At 35.5% G+C, this 8,722-nt stretch overlaps 2 non-coding genes across 2 annotated transcripts; both read left to right on the top strand.

The window, feature by feature from the left end:
- Positions 1–4,467: 4,467 nt before the first annotated feature.
- Positions 4,468–4,585, top strand: LOC131060038 (U5 spliceosomal RNA). Its single transcript, XR_009110277.2, has one exon. It is a non-coding gene; the product is annotated as a U5 spliceosomal RNA (small nuclear RNA).
- A 2,965-nt stretch (positions 4,586–7,550) lies between these two features.
- Positions 7,551–7,667, top strand: LOC131060040 (U5 spliceosomal RNA). Its single transcript, XR_009110279.2, has one exon. It is a non-coding gene; the product is annotated as a U5 spliceosomal RNA (small nuclear RNA).
- Positions 7,668–8,722: the final 1,055 nt, after the last annotated feature.

The raw sequence follows: 8,722 nt of genomic DNA, 5'->3' as shown, positions 1-8,722 counted from the left end.
TTGTGAGCATTTTTCATCAATCTTCTTTCACAATTAGATGTGGTAAACATGATACCATGTTTCAACTCACTAAAATTAGCAAGCCGAAATAGGGGGGGCATATAGCTACCCTCAAATTTTCATCACCTTCCTTAGTAAGCATTTAGGTGATTTTGTGATTTTATCTAACATGTGATTTTATAGGGTTTGGTTCCTAACTGTGTACTACAGATATCGTTGGGGGCTTCATCTGACAACTTGTGGATATATCCTTTTTCATGAATGTTTACTTTTCTTTACTTTAGCTTGCATATGCATGTAGTATCATATGACTACTAAAGTGGGGGCTAAATGTAGTGTCGTAAATTGTGCACCCTTGCTGGGGTGGTACAATTCCACACTTAGCTTAGCACCCGCCTTAGTGTGTTTGCATCTTGCATTGTAATTTCCCTTTAAGCATTTAATTAAATAATTCAATTATATCTAAAGTCATATTTCATCACTCCCCACATCATAAAATTGGGCCCTTTACCTTAAGTGTGCCCCTTTTTATTTTATTCCTCCAATAAATCATTAAATCATAAACCCTAATTATGTCTTATTTCGACCTTTAAGGCCTGATTTCACATATCAAAACACCTCGAAATTAGCTATAACTTTGGGATTCGCTCTAATATCATCGTATCTAATGACCCTAAAAATTTGGTGAAAAGTTGGTCAGACCATGTGCAAAGTACACACTGTCCTCGACTTTTTTCCCAAAATTTTGGGTGCATAATTCTATGATATTATAATGCTTAAACCCAAAATATTGGCTGGAAATTCAAATTCTAGGTCAGCCTAAAGATGAAATTAAGTCAAAATTAAGATCTAGCATTTCATACATAAGAGTTCTCTTTCTTCATTTGAAGGGATCAAATCTAAGAATCTAAGAGCGAGTTTTTGGAGCACAAGGAGCCTTCTATGTAGTGAAAGAGAAGCCTATGTGGAGTTTTTAACAACATTCAACAATATTCAACAACATTTCATCAAGCATTCATCATCAATTAGGAGCATTGAAGACACTGAAGAATAATAGGATATCACCGACTAACAATTGGTTTGTACCCCTCCCTTAAGGGTTGGGTATGGTTTCATGTTATTTTCATGTCTTTGCATGAGCTTCATTACATTAATTTACATATTTAAATTCATGATTTAGATCACTTTGCATCATTGATTTAGAGCATTTACTTTGTCAATTACAAGCATTTAGGGTTTACTCTTTACGGTTGCTCTAGATTGTTTGCTTTCATCTTAGGGTCTTCCACACACACAAGATTCCTACACACACTATTTTACTATACAAATCGGCTATTTGTGAAGGTGGAAATCACCAACACAAGGATTTGACTCAAGCAAAACCCTATATAACCACCCAAACCCTCTCTTTTCAGTTACAGGTTTAGAAACAAGTACCCCAGAGGACTTTCAGCTCAGGAAAAGACACAGGCACAGCCTAGAAGTCTCAAAATTGCTCAAAATTGTCAAGGACAAGGGCGTGGCACCCTGGTCCTGCCCAGGATAGGGGTGTGGTGCTTTGGTCCCCCTCAAAATCAATGAAATTTGGTAGGGTGCGGGCTCATGATCTCAGAATTGCAGTTTTTCAGTTGCAGCTTTGTCGGATTCTCAGGGATAGTGGCGTGGCAGCCTAGTCCTGGTTAGTTTGGCTCAATTTTCAGCATCAGGTACACATTCAAATTCCCCCCCCCCCCCCCTTGTTTGCTTTCAGTATCTCAGTTCTAGTTCTGCAAGTTTGTGTAATTTCAGTTCATATGTGCTTCATTGTTTATCTCCTAGTCTAGTTGATCAATCAAATCCTATTTTTTCTCATCACATACAACAAGAGGAATATAAACCCTAAGAGATAATCCTTGGCTCTCTCTTTCTCACAAGAAGTAGCCAAAGTGAGCTATCTCCCTAGGCTCTTTTGTATTCCCAATGTGTTGGCTAAAGTGGGATTAGTTCCTAGTCACCCGATCTCGCTTTTTTCGCCTCCACAATAATACATTGGTTTCAAGACATTAGAGTATGGGCGTTTCCCTTTGCAAGGTTTCCCTAGGGTATAATACAGTCACTCTCTTTTTTGTTGTTTCCATTCTTATTATATTCTTTCTTCTATTTTTTTAATGGTATTATAGATAAGACACCATGTAATTTTATCTCCTCATAGAATTAAGTAGGAAATTATTTTCCTATTTATTCTTCCATTTCTTTATCTTCTCCCCTTTCCTCCCAATTTATTTATGGAGATTTTCCTTGCTCTTTGTTACTCATGTCACTGATAATTTGTTAATATTTTATTTTTTGTATTTCTTTTATGCATGTTACTAGATCTTACATTGTAATTGGTTCCTTTTGTATTGCTTGCTAAGGTAAATCTTGTTAAACCATAAATTGGTCTATATGCGGCGATGAAGTTGGTAAGTTGGTATTCCCAAGCTCTAGATCATGTGGTTGTTGGCTTTTGCTTACTATATTATTGGCACATCGAGGTACCATAATAACCTCTTCATATAGCTCTTTTGTTAGATCTTATCATTATTGGTCTTGGGAACTAGAGTGTCTAAGAAATGCTTCTTCCTTGTTATTGTTCTCTACACCCCTTCTTTATTTTTAGCGACTTTCTGCTTGGCATCTTTCTTGGTCTTTTGGTCTATATATTCATGCCATTTACCAAATGTATTGGTCTAGTGGGATCGTAATAGGGAGAGGAGGAGTTGAGTTGTTATTTATAATTTACTTTTTTAGACATTTCACGTGGAAGTGATGGGCCTAAGAAAGTATACAATTCCATGAATTGCAAATGGATGTTACCCTTGTCTAGAACAAAAGCAATCTCATTCTCTAATTTTCATATAATGTCATGGCTCAACCATTCTCTATTGTGCATTTTTGCTTAAAATTTTGTAAACAATGATTTATGCCTATATCTATAGATAGTTTTATTTAATCTACATTAGATATATCTAACCTCCATGCACAATTGTTTAGTCCAAATAATTTGCTTAGAAAATATCGAGCCACACAAATAATTAATGAAACACACCCAAATTCATGATAACTCTTCTTTTTCTTTTGCATGTTACCCATGAGTTGGTTTCATAGTGGTCATACTCTTTCCCATTGGTTAACATTTTCTGGGCAACATGGATGCAAGTCAAGTGGGAGAAAAATCTTCTCTTTTCTCTTGCTCAAAACGGTATTTTCCCTCAAATTTATAGGACACCTAGATGAGAATTAAGTTAGATGTTGCACCCACGTTCCTGATAAAATCCAACCTCCAAGGCCTTTTAAACAACATGATGTGTTGTGACATATTCACAACATAACCAAATTATGAAAACATTCTACTTAGAAAAGCAATCAAGTGCTAAGTTACACATTGATATGTGGCTAGTAAATTATCAATTTCTTATACAAAGATTATTTTATGTGAATCTATAATTAAGAAGTATGTAGTAAATCAACATAATAGCATGCAAGACTCATATTGCAACACGTACATGCAAGTATAGTGCCTCGTGGTTTTAAAAATAGTTGGTATTGAATGAAGAGAACAGCCAACGATGAGGTCCATCTTGTTGCTGAAAATATGTCTTTCTCCCCCTCTGCTAGCATTGCGTCCCAGTCTTCTCTCCACCAACTCTTCCTTTTACTATCTTCATTTATTCTTTCAAACCCTTATGTATGAGGTTTATTTGTTTTTACACGTTGTTCACATGCTCAGGACGTCTACAAATTTGCCCATTTCTTCCATTCCAGGGCCCCTCTGACAATCAAGCTGGCTATATCAGGTGTTTAGCACGTACACTCAACTACACTCCAAATCCTTATTCATGCAACCATACTAGTTGTAGATAGAACGTAAACATTTACATCATCTTCAATTATAGTACTATTTTATCTTTGCTACACCCTACACTTATTGCATTTCCCCTGTCTTCTTACAGGTTTCCAAATGTCCTATTCAGCAGATGGTATGCCTCATTGATGATGCTTTATATGTTTGCCAATGTTTTTGGTCTTCAGACTTTATTTCCTCACCTTGACTTCATGCTTCCATTGTCTGGTTCACATGTTTTGCAGTTTTCCCATCTACTCGCGTCTGGTTCACATTATAAGACAAGACAACAAAATATTTAGTCTTATTTTCAGTCTTGCTTGGTTGAAAATCAGCAGAATATCTACAAATGTGAATCTCAAAGCCAATGAGCGAAAACCTTCAGATATTCAGTGGGATGCTGATTTTATTTTAACACTGCCCACAGAAAGATAGGAGGAGTGCATAGAGGAAAACGTCTAAAGTCCATTGCATTCTACTTGAAAGTTTAAAGTCTCTCTTTTTCAGAGCACTTTTTCTTACTTTAGTCCCACATCGATGCTAATGAAGTTTAGTAGAACAGAACATTGTATAAATATCTCAATTTTTCCCTATTGAACTTACGGAGCTGCGTGGTCAAGACAACGCGAACTATTCTTTCGCCTTTTACTAAAGAATACCGTGTCTTGGCCACTCAAAGCAGCATACGCCAATTTTTGGAGGCTTCCTCTAACTTTAGAGGAGGCCCATAATGCAAACACTAAGTTATACTGTAGCACCACATGGAATAAATAAGTTCAAAATAATTATTGACTACCAATTCGATGATGATAATCAAACTCATGTTCGTTGTAATTCTTACAACTCTTTGCCTAAATAATAAAGGATGGATAAATTTATTAATAAAGGAATAAATAATGAAGGCCCTTCTACTTCTTTTGAAGTGTCCCTCCATTGCATTAATTTCCTTTTTCATTTTTAGTTTATGTCTATCAAGATTCCTTATGGCCTTCTCCTTTTTAAACTCTTTTGGAGAAATATCTTCGTGGTTTCCTCTATTTGATATTTTTTGAAGGATATTCTTCAATGGTAATGAATACTTCTTATTTTCTTTCTTTTCTATTTTTATGCTTTTGTAGTTGCTCGTCTAAGGCTTTTTTCTCTTTTTGTATTGTAGTGCCTCCATTGGTAGAGATTAAATGCTTCAATCTTCATTTTTATTTGTTCTTTTGTTGGTTGTACTATAGTTTGAGTATCTTGTTGTTTGAAATATATTCAACTATTAGATGAAGTTTTGCCTTGGCTTCTTTGCACCCTTCGTCTATTTTTAGCGATTTTCTCCTTGGCATCTTTCTTGGTCTTTTGGTCAACATATTCATGTCATTTACCAAACATATTGGTCTAGTGCGATCATAACAGGGACATGAGGAGTTGAGTTGTTATTCATAGTACTTTTTTAGATGCTTCATTTGGAAGTGATGGGCCTAAGAAAGTATGTAGTTCCATGAATTCCAAATGGATGTTACCCTTGTCTAGAACAAAAACAATCTCAATCTCTAATTTTCATATAACGTCATGGCTCAACCATTCTCTATTGTGCATTCTTGCTTAAAATTTTGTAAACAATGATTCATGCCTATAACTATAGATAGTTTCAATTGGAAACCCATCTAGGTCCTCCTTTATTTAATTTAAACACTAGATGTATCTAACCTCCATGAACAATTGTTTAGTCCAAAGAATTTGCTTAGAAAATATTGAGCCATGCAAATAATTAATGAAACACACCTAAATTCATGATAACTCTTATTTTCCTTTTGAATATTACCCATGAGTTGGTTTCGTAGTGATCATACTCTTTCCCATTGGTTAACATTTTCTGGGCAACATGGATGCAAGTCAAGTGGGAGCAAAATCTTCTCTTTTAGTGTGGAAAATCTTGAATGACATGCTTTCTAATTGCGTACCTTACTCTAGGATCATATTTTTATCGATGGAAAGGAAACATTCATCAAATGTTGCTCATATGATTGTGGTAATTTGACTTATTGTCTATTTTTTTTTGTGTTTTTCACCCTTAAATTCCGTAATCTTATCACTCACTTGATTTCTTCCCTGGTAACGAGGAAGGGCTTATGTAGGTGATTTTTGGTTTCTTCTTCCATTTATTTCTCTTATTCCCTTTCCCCTTGTTTATTTATGGATACCATCCTTAGTCTTTTGTATAATCACTACACCCATATGAAGAGTTTAAGAGTTACTTTAATCCCACATAGTCTTGGTATTCGAACCAATAAATCAAGATTTACAATTCTATTTGTGGAGGAGTTACACTCGGGAGGTGGGGAACATGGGTTGAATGTGGATCATCTTGCCTAGATTTGAGCTCATGATTTTATAAAACCATTCATAGTTTTCTAAGTCTCATTGGCTTATATATCGAGGGATTGGGATGGAAATTGAATGCCCAATTTTATGTAGAGCTATGCTCCTAGAATTCCTCTAAGATTGAGAGCGTTGATCTCCTATTAAGCTTGAAGCCTACCATTGCATGGCAACATAAAATTATTGACAATACATTGGTTTCAATGCTTTGGAGTATGTGTGTTTCCCTTTGTAGGGTTTTTCTAGGTTATATAATAGGGTCACTCTTTTTTGTGTTGTTTGCATTCAGCTTCTCAATGTTCTTTTTTCTACTCTTTTTCTACTTCTTTAGTGGTATTGTAGATAAGACACCTTGTAATCATCTCCTCGTGGAATTAATTAATAAATTATTTGCATATTTTCTTTCACCAAAGATATATGAAATGGGGAGCACAATGATGACAAACACCTTTAAGAGTTTGCTATGTTACAATTGGAGTACTTGTCTTTCTCATGTTTAAGTCAAACCCTCTATAGATTGTTGTTGGCGAGATCAAAGACATGTATGATTCATAATGCCTTTATGAAGAGCAACACAACATCCAATCTTTGAATAATTATACAGACCTATGTCCACCATGATTTGAGTCCTTTCTCTTTTTGATCGAATGATATGCAATCCATTCATTTGAAACTAGGGTCCTAAAGAATTTCTCTAAATTTGATGGCATAGACCTCAATTCAAACAAATTTGACAAATAAAGTACATGATTTGCAATATTGCAATAGCTATCTTGTCAAGAGACATGATAGTAATTGTGATCTTGAAAAGATAGCAATCATGATTAGAATTAATGGGAGGAAGATATGTATGTGGATGATGAAAGCTAAATTAATCAAATGGAAAGATGGGTTTAGGTTTTATTTGATAGTTGAGCCAAATCGGATATTGAGTACAAAACTAGAGAAAGAGAAGTATGAAATATGCAGTATTTCGTTGTTTTTATTAAACTTTTCATCGCATCCTGTAATACATATAAAGGAATTTGGCGTGAAGAAAATCTTGTTGAATGTAATCATAGCAAGGATGAACCTACTATTTTAACTTAGTAAGGATGGATTACAGTATGTGTACTCAAGATCGATATTTTATTTGAACATTAAAACATGCCGACAGAGCGTTACTCTTTAAAACTTCATTGTCTGTGTGCTGTGTGCTGTGTGCTGTGTGCTCTTCTTCTTCTCTGTGTCTTGTTCTTATTTTAGTCCCACATTGATAGGGGAATGTATATTTGGTGTAACCGAGTAGTATATATACTTCATCTTCCCTCCTTTCAATTTACGGAGCCGCGTGGTCAAGACAAAGCGAACTATTCTTTCGCCTTTTACTAAAGAATACCGTGTCTTGGCCACTTAAAGCGGCATACGCCAATTTTTGGAGGCTTCCTCTACTTTAGGGGACGCCCAAAATTCAAATCCTAAGCTAACTCTACCTAAATGGAATTAAATGTGTTTATGATGCTTCTGACACAAATTCTAAATTATCCTCAATTGAATACGCCAATTTTTGGAGGCTTCTTCTACTTTAGAGGACGCTCAAATTTCAAATCCTAATCTAACTTTACCAAAATTGAATTAAATGTGTTTAATGATGCTTCTAACAGAAATTCCAAGCACCTTCGTCATTATAAATTATCCTGAAGTGAATGTTAATTAAAATTGTCATGCCCAAACTTTCGTTGACTAGGTGGGGTAAATTCAACCCCTAAGCTATTTTATTACATTCCATTCCATTATCGCATGGGGTGGATTAGAATAAACCCAATAATAACACTATTTGAACTTTATTGACAATAATTAATTTGTTTTAAAAGAAAATCTCTAAACTTATCATATCAACATTAATATAAACTTAGTGGTATAGGGTGTGATGGGCTCTACAACTGGGTGCCAGGGGAAGAACAATGGTACTTCAGAAAGGGAGGACTTTTTTCATCGGGTTCACAGATCATTTCAAAGCAAATTCAAATTCTCCAAACCTAATTGGAAACCATTCACGTGGCCGAAAAAGTTGAACAAGGAGAACCATGAAATCTTTAATATATGTGAAGATGACAGGCTTCCTGATGAAGTCAGCCAGATTCATTCGAAAATAAGCCCTAGACATTGGGAAACTCATTCGAAGTTTTTAAACAAGCTTTACATTGATAGTCTCGAGGCTTTCAATAAGCAACAAAGTTGTCTAACAACCCTTAATAATATTCCGCTACAAAACAGACATGGGCACTGGGGGCTGGGGGTTTATAGGTCACGGGGAGATTCTAGAGTGCTCACATTCCCAAATAATATTCCTTTGAGAACTCTGTTGAGGGGAAAATCTCCGTCTCCAAAGACTAATCCTCCCAAATCGACCGTTGGGCCTAGGGCATGGGACTCTCTTTTAAGGTCTGGAGGTGGGAGTCTCAATCCTCCACATTTCTCAACCATTTGAAGAAATTTAGGGGTCGACAGGATGGG

This window comes from Cryptomeria japonica, chromosome 8, assembly GCF_030272615.1.
Source record: "Cryptomeria japonica chromosome 8, Sugi_1.0, whole genome shotgun sequence".
Taxonomy (NCBI): Eukaryota; Viridiplantae; Streptophyta; class Pinopsida; order Cupressales; family Cupressaceae; genus Cryptomeria; species Cryptomeria japonica.
Note: the sequence above shows the minus strand (reverse complement) of the source record. Positions and strands in the feature narration are given on the sequence as shown.